General features: G+C 42.3%; 1 pseudogene; it reads right to left on the reverse strand.

Annotated features, from left to right (window-relative positions):
- Window positions 1-847: 847 nt before the first annotated feature.
- Window positions 848-11,733, reverse strand: LOC111970439 (limbin-like; annotated as a pseudogene).
- Window positions 11,734-12,012: the final 279 nt, after the last annotated feature.

The raw sequence follows: 12,012 nt of genomic DNA on the forward strand, positions 1-12,012 counted from the left end.
CGGCCATCAGATTTGCCACCAATGCTCCTTATAGGACACATCACTGCACTCTATACTCCTCTGTAAACGGGTCATCTCTATATACCCTTTCGCAAGACCCAATGGGTGATGCTTATTTATAAAATCTTCTTAGGCCTCACTCCTCCCTACCTATCAGCCCTCATCCTCCACATACAACACCTGTTCTGCCAGTCACATTCTGTTAAAGGTCCCCAAAGCACACACATCTCTGGGTCGCTCATCTTTTCAGTTTGCTGCAGCTAGTGACTGGAAAGAGCTGAAAAACCCCCACTTAAACTGGGCAGTTTTATCTCAATCTCTTCATTCTAAGACGCAATCATGGACACTCTTACTGACAGTTCTGGCTGCTTCGTGTGAAGTATTGCTGTCTCTAACTTCTTGCCCTTTGTGCTGTTGTCTGCGCCCAATAATGTTTGTACCATATTTTGTGCTGCTACCATATCGTGTTAGTACCATATTGTTGTCATGTTGTGTTGCTACCATGCTGTGTTGTCATGTGTTGCTGCCATGCTATGTTTTTGTCTTAGGTCTCTCTTTATATAGTGTTGTGGTGGCTCTATTGTCGTGATGTGTGTTTTGTCCTATATCTTACWTTTTTTTTATCCCCCGTCCCCGCAGGAGGCCTTTTGCCTTTTGGTATGCCGTCATTGTAAATAAGAATTTGTTCTTAACTGACATGCCTAGTTCAATAAAGGTTAAATAAAAAATCTAAATTGTCAATATTCTGAGATTATGAGAATTGAATTGGGGCCTTAGATAAAGTGTATCCACATTGGAAATAAAAGCTCCAGAAGAAAGTTGAGAGGCTCTTTGTCTTGCCCTCACTGGTTTCGGTCCTGGTCCGTTGCGTGGGCTGAGACATTCCTCCCCACCATATCCTCCCTCAGTCTGACAAGCAGAGATTTACCTGCTCCCCCTGGCCACCTGAGAAAACAGCCCAGAACGGAGAAGGAAATTAACTCTCTAGCTATATCAAGAATACATCTACAATGCATCACATTTCCGTTGATGTATGTTTTTTTGTATTTTTATTGTACATGGTCCCTGTCAAATAAAAGTAATAAAAATAAATTTAATTATATACATTATTCAATTGAGGGCCAGGGTAACTAAGCAGATGGAGATGGATATTATGCTACTTAAGTTAACGTTCTCATGAACTTCCCTGAATAGACAGGCCAAGTCCCAGGCCAGGCGTCCTCAAACAAAGAGCATTATTCACATAAGCAACAGAGTCCAAACAGAATGTTGGCCAGACAGGACGTTGACAGAAGTGTTCCATGCTCCTAGCCAATGTATCATAGGCAGATGGGAACGTATGATGCACAGAAGTAGTATTCTTTCCTCCTCAGTGAGATCCCATTGATTGGTCTCACTACTTCAACAGTGCTGTAAAATTGGGGGAATAACCAAACTTTTGCAGATAGGTCTTTTCGCTGGTTCAGTCAAACGTTCTCGTGTGTACAGAAATGCCAGCACCCCCCTGTATGATCAATAAAGTCTTAGCTTGCTACTAGATCCCTAAATGAATGCTGAAATGTTGAACCATTTCTTTGTAGTTTCTTTGAAATACTAGCCTTTGTGGCAGGCTATTTGTTTGACAGGTAGCTAGTTACAATGGCAAAAAGGGGCCATATTCAAATCCCGTTGATAGGAGCGAAAATACATGATTCAACTGACATGATGAATGTGTCTTATAAGCCTTTAAGCCTTTACCGCATTCAGCGTTTACTGACAAGTAACACATTGTGCTGGTGTGATTCACTGACTGACACAAGCCTAAACATATGGTGCACGGCACAAACTGCTCCAAGAGTTCTATTCTCTAGTGCAGTGGTTCCCAAACTTTTTATTGTCCCGTACCCCTTCAAACATTCAACCTTCAGCTGTGTACCCCCTCTAGCACCAGGGTCAGCGCACTCTCAAATGTTGTTTTGCCATCATTGTAAGCCTGCCACACACACACACTATACAATAAATGTATTAAACATAAGAATGAGTGTGAGTTTTGTCACAGTGACAAAGAGCTCTTATCTTCTTATGGCTGGGGTCAGTATTGAGWRGCTTGGATGAATAAGGTTCCCAGAGTAAACTGCCTGCTACTCAGGCCCAGAAGCTAAGATATGCATATAATTAGTAGATTTGGATAGAAAACACTCTGACGTTTCTAAAACTGTTGGAATGATGTCTGTGAGTATAACAGAACTCACATGGCAGGTAAAAACCTGAGAAAAAATCCAACCAGGAAGTGGGAAATCTGAGGTTTGTAGTTTTTCAAGTCATTGCCTATCCAATATACAGTGTCTATGGGGTCATATTGCACTTCCTAAGGCTTCCACTAGATGTCAACAGTCTTTAGAACCTTGTTTCAGACGTCTACTGTGAAGGAGGAGAGAATAAGAGCTGATTGCGTAAGAAGTCTGGCAGAATGCCATGAGCTCAGTCAGGCGCACGCCCGTGAGAGTAAGCTGCGTTCCTTTTCCTTTCTAAAGACAAAGAAATTCTCCGGTTGAAACATTATTGAAGATTTATGTTAAAAACATCCTAAAGATTGATTCTATACATCGTTTGACATGTTTCTACGAACTATAATGGCATTTTTTGACTTTTCGTCTGGCCTGCGCGTCGTGAATTTGGATTTGTGAACTAAACGCGCGAACAAAAAGGAGGTATTTGGACATAAATGGACTTTATCGAACAAAACAAACATTTATTGTGGAACTGGGATTCCTGGGAGTGCATTCTGATGAAGATCATCAAATGTAAGTGAATATTTATAATGCTATTTCTGACTTCTGTTGACTCCACAACATGGCGGGTATCTGTATGGCTTGTTTTGGTCTCTGAGCGCTGTACTCAGATTATAGCATGGTGTGCTTTTTCGGTAAAGCTTTTTTGAAATCTGACACAGCGGTTGCATTAAGGAGAAGTTTATCTAAAGTTCCATGCATAACACTTGTATCTTTTATCAATGTTTATTATGAGTATTTCTGTAAATTGATGTGGCTCTCTGCAAAATCACCGGATGTTTTAGAAGCAAAACATTTCTGAACATAACGTGCCAATGTAAACTGAGGTTTTTGGATATAAATATGAACTTTATCGAACAAAACATACATGTATTGTGTAACATGAAGTCCTATGAGTGTCATCTGATGAAGATCATCAAAGGTTAGTGATTCATTTTATCTCTATTTCTGCTTTTTGTGACTCCTCTCTTTGGCTGGAAAAATGGCTGTGTTTTTCTGTGACTAGGTACTGACCTAACATAATCAGATGGTGTGCTTTCGTCGTAAAGCCTTTTTGAAATCGGACACAGTGGTGGGATTAACAACAAGTTTATCTTTAAAATGGTGTAAAATACTTGTATGTTTGAGGAATTTTAATTATGAGATCTCTGTTGTTTGAATTTGGCGCCCTGCGCTTTCACTGGCTGTTGTCATATCGACCCCGTTAACGGGATCTCAGCCGTAAGAAGTTATAGGACCAGGGAGCAAATAATAATATAATRATAATCAACAATTTTGCTCTTTATTTAGCCATCTTACATATAAAACCGTATTTGTTAATCAACAATTGTGAATAACYCACCACAGGTTAATGAGAAGGGTGTGCTTGAAAGGATGCACATAACTCTGCAATGTTGGGTTGTATTGGAAAGAATCTCAGTCTTAATCATTTTCCACACAGTCTGTGCCTGTATTTAGTTTTCATGCTAGTGAGAGCCGAGAATCCACTCTCACATAGGAATGTGGTTGCAAAGGCCATCAGTATYTTAACAGCGCGATTTGCAAAGGCAAGAAACTCTGAGCGCAGCCCTATCCAGAAATCTGGCAGTGGCTTCTGATTAAATTCAATTTTCACAGAACCGCTTGTTGCAATTTTGATGTAGCTCTCTTGTTCAGATATCGGTAAGTGGACTGGAGACCGGGCATGAAAGGATAATGAATCTAGTTGTTTGTCCGTTTCGGGAAAGTACCTGCGTAATTGCACACCCAGCTCACATAGGTGCTTCGCTATATCACATTTGACATTGTCCTTAAGCTTGAGTTCATTTGCACACAAAAAAATCTAACAATGATSGAAAGACCTGTGTGTTTTCCTTGTTAATGCAGACAGAAAAGAGCTCCAACTTCTTAATCATAGCCTCAATTTTGTCCCACACATTGAATATAGTTGCGAAGAGTCCCTGTAATCCTAGATTCAGATCATTCAGGAGAGAAAAAAACATCACCCAGATAGGCCAGTTGTGTGAGAAACTCGTCATCATGCAAGTGGTCAGACAAGTAAAAATGATGGTCAGTAAAGAAAACTTTAAGCTCGTCTCTCAATTTAAAAAAACGTGTCAATACTTTGCCCCTTGATTACCAGCGCACTTCTGTATGTTGTAAAATCATTACAAGGTCGCTGCCCATATCAGTGAATATTGCAGAAAATACACGAGAGTTCAGGGGCCTTGCTTTAACAAAGTTAACCATTTTCACTGTAGTGTCCAAAACGTCTTTCAAGCTGTCAGGCATTCCCTTGGCAGCAAGAGCCTCTCGGTGGATGCTGTAGTGTACCCAAGTGGCGTTGGGAGCAACTGTTCGCACGCGCATTACCACTCCACTGTCTCCCAGTCATGGCTTTTGCTCCATCAGTACAGATACCAACACATCTTGACCACCAAAGTCCATTTGATATCACAAAGCTGTCCAGTACTCTAAAATATCCTCTCATGTTGTCCTAGTTTCCAGTGGTTTGCAGAAGAGGATGTCTTCCTTAATTGGCCCCCCATAAATGTAACGGACATATAGCAGGAGCTGTGCCAGGCCCACCACGTCTGTTTACTCATCCAGCTGTAATGCATATAATTCACTGCCTTGTATGCGAAGCAGTAATTGCTTCAAAACATATCCTGCCATGTCACTGATGCGTTGTGAAACAGTGTTGTTTGATGAAGGCATTGTCTGTATAGTTTGTTTGGCCTTTTCCCCCAGCATTGTCCCAGCCTCCAGTATTTATGCTGCAATAGTTTGTGTCAGGGGGCTAGGGTCAGTCTGTTATATCTGGAGTATTGCTCCTGTCTTATCCGGTGTCCTGTGTGAATTTAAGTATTCTCGCTCGAATTCTCTCTCTTTCTTTCTTTCTCTTGGAGGACCTGAGCCCTAGGACCATACCTCAGGACTACCTGGCCTGATGACTCCTTGCTGTCCCCAGAGCTACTGAGTGTGCAGGCTTTTGCTCCAGTCCACACCTGCTTCAAATAATCACCTAACTATTGTCTTCAGCATTATTAGCTGAATTAGGGTGGGTTAGCGCAATGCTGGTGCAAAAGCCTGCACACCCACACTCTCCAGGAACAGTGTTAGCCAAGCCAGCCCTGGACTAGGGGGTTGGTTCTCCATCTGTGCCCGTAGGAGCCATTTCTGGCCTGTTTAACCAATTTCTTGTGCACAAGTCACATTGATCTCTACCTGAGCCAGTGATTTTTGGATTGACGATAGCCCCTACAGACAGTACCTGTTGGCCGGCGTGCTGAAACAGCACCTCTGCCCGGGCCTTCTCCTGGGCCTCCCTGCAGTGCTCCGCCTCCATCTGTTCCCAGGTCTCCAGGTTACACTGGGCTGCCATGCGCCATGTGCTCCTCCTTCAGCTTGCCCTCCATGCCCATCAGCTGGCTGTGAAGCACGCTCAGGAGGCGCTGCTCAGCCTGCTGGGACATGTGATTCTGGGAGCACAGCGTGACCAGCAGGGTGGCGATCACATCCTTGTACATCTGAACATGGCTGCTCTCCAGGCTGGAGGTAGCCCCCAGCAGGCTGTATGACCACCTTATAACGTCTAAGCATGCTGACATAATGATGCTGACTACATTTCAGCTACTTCAGTCTAGTCAGAATAGAAATATATCATATAAACCTTGAGTATAAGACACAATTGTAATGAACACGAGGGGAGACAGAGAGCTGGTTTCAAGCGCAGGGCGCAGCAGGTGTTTATTACAAAGGACCACAGGAGGAGGCAGGTAGCTGGGTCCAGGGGCAGGCAGGTCATACACAGGGGTCCAAATGGACAACAGTACAGGCAGGGAAAAGGCTAGTAACGTAGTCTGGGGGATCAGGCAATAGGTAGATAACAGGAAATCTGATAGGCTAAAGTACAGGCAGGGAATAGGCAAAAGGCGTYGTTTGTGAGGCAGGCAAAAACTATCATACACGGGAGGAGTAAATCACGGGAAAAACAGAGTTACGAAAGAAGTGTGTCACAAAACAAACAATACCTCACATGGGGTACAAAGAACTGAACTAAATAGTGTGTGATAATGACATACAGGTGTGTGAACAGGTGATTAGAATTCAGGTGATTGGGATCTGGAGAGTGAGCTGSATTCAGGGGATCTATGAGTTTGAGAGTGAGCTGGAAAGTGAGCTGCGTTCAGGGGATCTACGTGTTTGAGAGTATGAGTTGAAAGCAGACATTAGAACAATAAAGGCTCATATACGCTTGTGACAAGTAATAAAGCAATATATCTGCTGGTGTAGCCATACTTCTCCAGAGCTTGATACATGTTCTGGGGGTCTTCCAGCACCATAATGTCCACCATCTTGTCCTCGAATGCCGCCTCTTCCTTGGCCGTCTCGCTCATGTTGCACACTGCATACTTAGGGTCTGAATCACCTTGCTTTTTCTATGGGAAAGACAGACATACAGAGATAGTCACACTCTCGCAAAAATAAAGAAAGAATCCTTAAGTCAACCAACAAGAGGGAAAAAAGGCGTCACTCTAAATATTTCAAATAAAGGACAAAAGAGAGTCCATTTTATTCAATACATTGGTTTCATTGGGTTTTATCCCGGCTGTAGCCCGAGTCCCACATCTGTTCTGCTGTCTTCCCTACTCCATTGCTGTCATTGTCACACAGCCAACATGGTACTGACAAGCAGCAATGGAGTTGGCAAGACAGCACAAATAATCTGGGACTCAGGCTAGCTAATAGTCGTGAGGTAATAGTCATAACGGCCTACCCTTCACTGCAGAGAGGTTTTCCTGGCTCTGGCACATATCAGGTTCATGGCCAGAAATCCTAGGGACAGCAGCAACAAGGATAGGAAGAATCCCCCAACAAACCCAGCAAAGTGGACACCGTGATTGGGATGAATCTGAAAGTAGGTCATATGAGATATTTACATAATATTCAATATAGAGAAGGAAATTAGTATCAGGGTCATGGCCAAACCTGTGACCTGATAACTGTGATAAAACGTCTGTAAGGTGAGGCAGGCTACTGTATTGAAAAGTCCATACTAAGTTACCTTAAATTAGCCACTACTGGACCAAACATATTGACGTCATTCTGTGGAGCGAGAACAGTTAAAGTTACCCTGAAATAATGCCTATCAGAGGAGGCCGGTGGGTGGAGCTATAGGAGAACGAGTTCATTGTAAAGACTGGAATGGAATTAATGGAATGGTATCAAACACACCAAACACATGGAATCCACGTTTGACCCTGTTCCATTAATTCCATTCCAGCCATTACAATGAGCTTGTCCTCCGTTATCTCTTCCCACCAGCCTCCTCTGATGCCTATGTACAGTAATGTAACGTGTTTCAGACGACGAGAAGCAAAAAGAGCAAGTTAAATATGAAAAAATAAGTGTGAGTACAGTACCAGTGAGGCATTGGAGAACGTTAGGAAGGTCCAGAATTTCACTCTTGTGACCATTGATGAGGGCAGTATACGTCACAACATACTGAGACCCAGCTGTAGAAACACAACCAAACCAATGTAAAAATCCATATCATAATCATTCTCACAATGGTTATGTTTAAAAGTTCAAGTGGAGCCTGAGGTCCTGTTCAGCGGGACACACTAGCAGAACCTTTTGAAACAGAAAACGAAAATGAACCTAATCTGTTATTAGACAGGTTCAGGTAGTACCTAACCATTCATAATTGGTTTTTAGACAGGTTCAGGTAGTACCTAACCATTCATAATCTGTTATTAGACAGGTTCAGGTAGTACCTAACCATTCATAATCTGTTATTAGACAGGCTTTCAGCGTAGTACCTAAACATTCATAATCTGTTATTAACAGGTTCAGGTAGTACCTAACCATTCATAATCTGTTATTAGACAGGTTCAGGTAGTACCTAACCATTCATAATCTGTTATTAGACAGGTTCAGTAGTACCTAACCATTCATAATCTGTTATTAGACAGGTTCAGGTAGTACCTAACCATTCATAATCTGTTATTAGGACAGTTCAGGTAGTACCTAACCATTCATAATCTGTTATTAGACAGGTTCAGGTAGTACCTAACCATTCATAATCTGTTATTAGACAGGTTCAGGCAGTACCGACCATTCAATCAAATGTATAATAAAAATGTACTCTTCTTGCGTTTTATGGCTACCGAACACGACCTGTGTGACAGACAGACTGAGGAGAGACAGATTTCTCATGACTTACAGTACCAGTTAAAAGCTTGGACACACCTACTCATTCTAGAGTTTTTCTTTATTTTTACTATTTTCTACATTGTAAAATAATATTGAAGACATCAAAACTATGAAATAACACATATGGAATCATGTAGAAGCGAGAAAAAAAAGTGTTAAACAAATATAAATATATTCTATATTTGAGATTCTTCAAAGTAGCCACCCTTTGCCTTGATGACAGCTTTGCACACTCTTGGCATTCTCTCAACCAGCTATAAGTTAGTCACCTGGAATGCATTTCAATTAACATGTGTGTCTGGTTAAAAGATCATTTGTGGAATTTCTTTCCTTCTTAATGCATTTGAGACAATCAGTTGTGTTGTGACAAGGTAGGGGTGGTATACAGAAGGTAGTCCTATTTGGCAAAAGACCAAGTCCATATTATGGCAGGAACAGCTCAAATAAGTCAAGAAATGACAGTCCATCATTACTTTAAGACATGAAAGTCAGTTAATCTGGAAAATGTCAAGAACTTTCAAGTCAAGTTTCTTCAAGTGCAATCACAAAAACCATCAAGCGCTATGATGAAACTGGCTTTCATGAGGACCGCCACAGGAAAGTAATACCCAGAGCTACCTCTGCTGCAGAGGATAAGTTCATTAGAGTTAACTGCACCTCAGATTGCAGCCCAAATACATTCTTCACAGAGTTCAAGTAACAGACACATCTCAACATTAACTGTTCAGAGGACACTTCATGAATCAGGCCTTCACGGTCGAATTGTTGCAAAGAAACCAATACTACTAAAGGACACCAATAAGAAGAAGAGACTTGCTTGGGCCAAGAAACACAAGTAATGGACATTAGACCGGTGGAAATCTGTCCTTTGGTCTCATGAGTCCAAATTTGACATTTTTGGTTCCAACCGCTGTGTGTTTGTGAGACGCAGAGTAAGTGAACGGATGATCTCTGCATGTGTGGTTCCCACCATGAAGCATGGAGGAGGAGGTGGGATGGTGTGGGGGTGCTTTGCTGGTGACACTGTCTGTGATTTAATTAGAATTCAAAGCAAACTTAACCAGCATGGTTACCACAGCATTCTGCAGTGATAAGCCATCCCATCTGGTTTGCGCTCAGTGGGACTATCATTTGTTTTTCAGCAGTACAATGACCCGAAACACACCTCCAGGCTGTGTAAGGGGTATTTGACCAAGAAGGAGAGTGATGGAGTACTGCATCAGATGACCTTGCCTCGACAATCCCCCGAACTAAACCCAATTGAGATGGTTTGGGATGAGTTGGACTGCAGAGTGAAGGAAAAATCTGCCAACAAGTGCTAAGCATATGTGGGAACTCCTTCAAGACTGTTGGAAAAGCTTTCCTCATTTTTTATTTTGTTTTATTTCAACATTATTTMACCAGGTAGGCCAGTTGAGAACAAGTTCTCATTTACAACTGCGACCTGGCCAAGATAAAGCAAAGCAGTGCGACAAAAAACAACAACAAAGAGTTACACATGGGATAAACAAACGTACAGTCAATAACACAATAGAAAAATCTGTATAGTGTGTGCAAATGAAGCAAGGAGGTAAGGCAATAAATAGGCCAAAAGTGGAGAAGTAATTACAATTTATCAGTTTACACGGGAGTGATATATGTGTAGATGAGGATGTGCAAGTAGAAATACTGGTGTGCAAAAGAGCAGAAAAACAAAAACAAATATGGGGATGAGGTAGGTAGTTGGATGGGCTATTTACAGATGGGCTGCATACAGTTGCAGAGATCGGTAAGCTATTCTGACAGCTGACGATTAAAGTTAGTAAGGGAGATATAAGTCTCCAACTTCAGTGATTTTTGCAATTCGTTCCAGTCATTGGCAGCAGAGAACTGGAAGGAAATGTGGCCAAAGGAGGTGTTGGCTTTGGGGATGACCAGTAAAATATACCTGCTGGAGCGCGTGCTACGAGTGGGTGTTGCTATGGTGACCAGTGAGTATATTGAAGCTGATTGAGAGAATGCCAAGAGTGGGCAAAACTGTCATCAAGGCAAAGGGTGGCTATTTGAAGAATCTCAAATATAAAATATTTTTTTATTTGTTTAACACTTTTTTGGTTACTACATGATTCCATATGTGTTATTTCATAGTTTTGATATCTTCAATATTATTCTACAATGTAGAAAATTGTAAAAAATAAAGAAAACCCTTGAATGAGTATCCAAACTTTTGACTGGTACTGTATACCTGGAAGTGAGTCGATGGTGAAGGTCTGGAAGCCTGTCTCCACCACCATCCCCCCACTCTGCAGGGGTGCTATCCCAGATACGAAGTCCCTGATGGCCAGCTTGGACAGGTTGGTGCCCCCTGGAGGCCCAATGTTGTGGATGAGCAGGAAGAACGTCAGATGGGGGAACTCAGTCCCCACCTCCACCTGTGTCCCAAATGATCATATATATAATAGTGCAATGGGAAATATGAGGACATGAGAGAGCGAGAGAAAAATATATATAGTGTTGAGGACATAATATGATAGCTGTGAAGCCTTCCACTTTGACTACAAATGTCGCATGGGCACACGTATAGACTACCACATATCCGGTCTACATGAAGGGTAACAAGCAATAAGCAAAGGAAGCCTGTCTGTTACACAGTCAAAAGGACTTACCTGGGCAAATTTGTGAAATGTGAGTCCAAACGCTGATGGCTGTGCATCACTCTGAACCTGAAAGAAAATACAAAAGTAGACGCTACATGTTTTTTTTTGTTTCACGAAACCAGGTATAGAAAATTGCATCATTATTTTCCATTAGGATTTTTTTTACCACAACCCCTGGGGCTGTGTGTGTGTGTGTATGTATGTGTGTGTGTACTTGTGTGTGTGTATTTATGCTATGTGCATGATTACATGAGGCAGAGTGTGACCAGTGATGTATCTGGTGAGGCTTCTCTTGCGGCTCTGGGCTTATGGAGGCATAGAGGGACTGTCCCCAGGGGCCTGCTGCTGGGGCCAAAGAACAAAGAGGACCMWCTTCAGCACAGAAAGCCAAGGGACCACATTGCCCTTGTTGTCCTGTGAAGGACCATTAGTTAACATATAGTAGCGTACAGTGACAGTACACATCTGATGACCCAATGGGTTTGAACATATGTAACAGCTTAATCATTGGCTACTTACAGCTGAGTGTCACTTTGGATGTTATGCCCTTATCGCTACCCTAGGGATAATACCGGATTAAAATATACCTGATAAAAAGTTTGCTGAGTAGATAATAACAAACCATCCATCTTCTTCAAACTCGGCTCCGCTGATTTTCCAGCAGGGTCGTGATGAAATGGTCTGGGAGAGTCCTGATGGGGGGGGAAACTTAGTTAAAAACGAAACAAAAACCGGTCAACTACTGCATCTCAGGCAGACGGATGTAAAACCCTTCGTTGAGCATGGAATAGAACAGGCACAGAAATAAAGGAATTGCACTCACTCTAGGTCGACCATTTCCAAATGGGTTCTGTAAAGTTCCCCATGAGAGTAGGGAGCTACAGAACGCGGGATGTTTATCGTTGCTG

This window comes from Salvelinus sp. IW2-2015, linkage group LG11 (assembly GCF_002910315.2).
Source record: "Salvelinus sp. IW2-2015 linkage group LG11, ASM291031v2, whole genome shotgun sequence".
NCBI classification, from domain to species: domain Eukaryota; kingdom Metazoa; phylum Chordata; class Actinopteri; order Salmoniformes; family Salmonidae; genus Salvelinus; species Salvelinus sp. IW2-2015.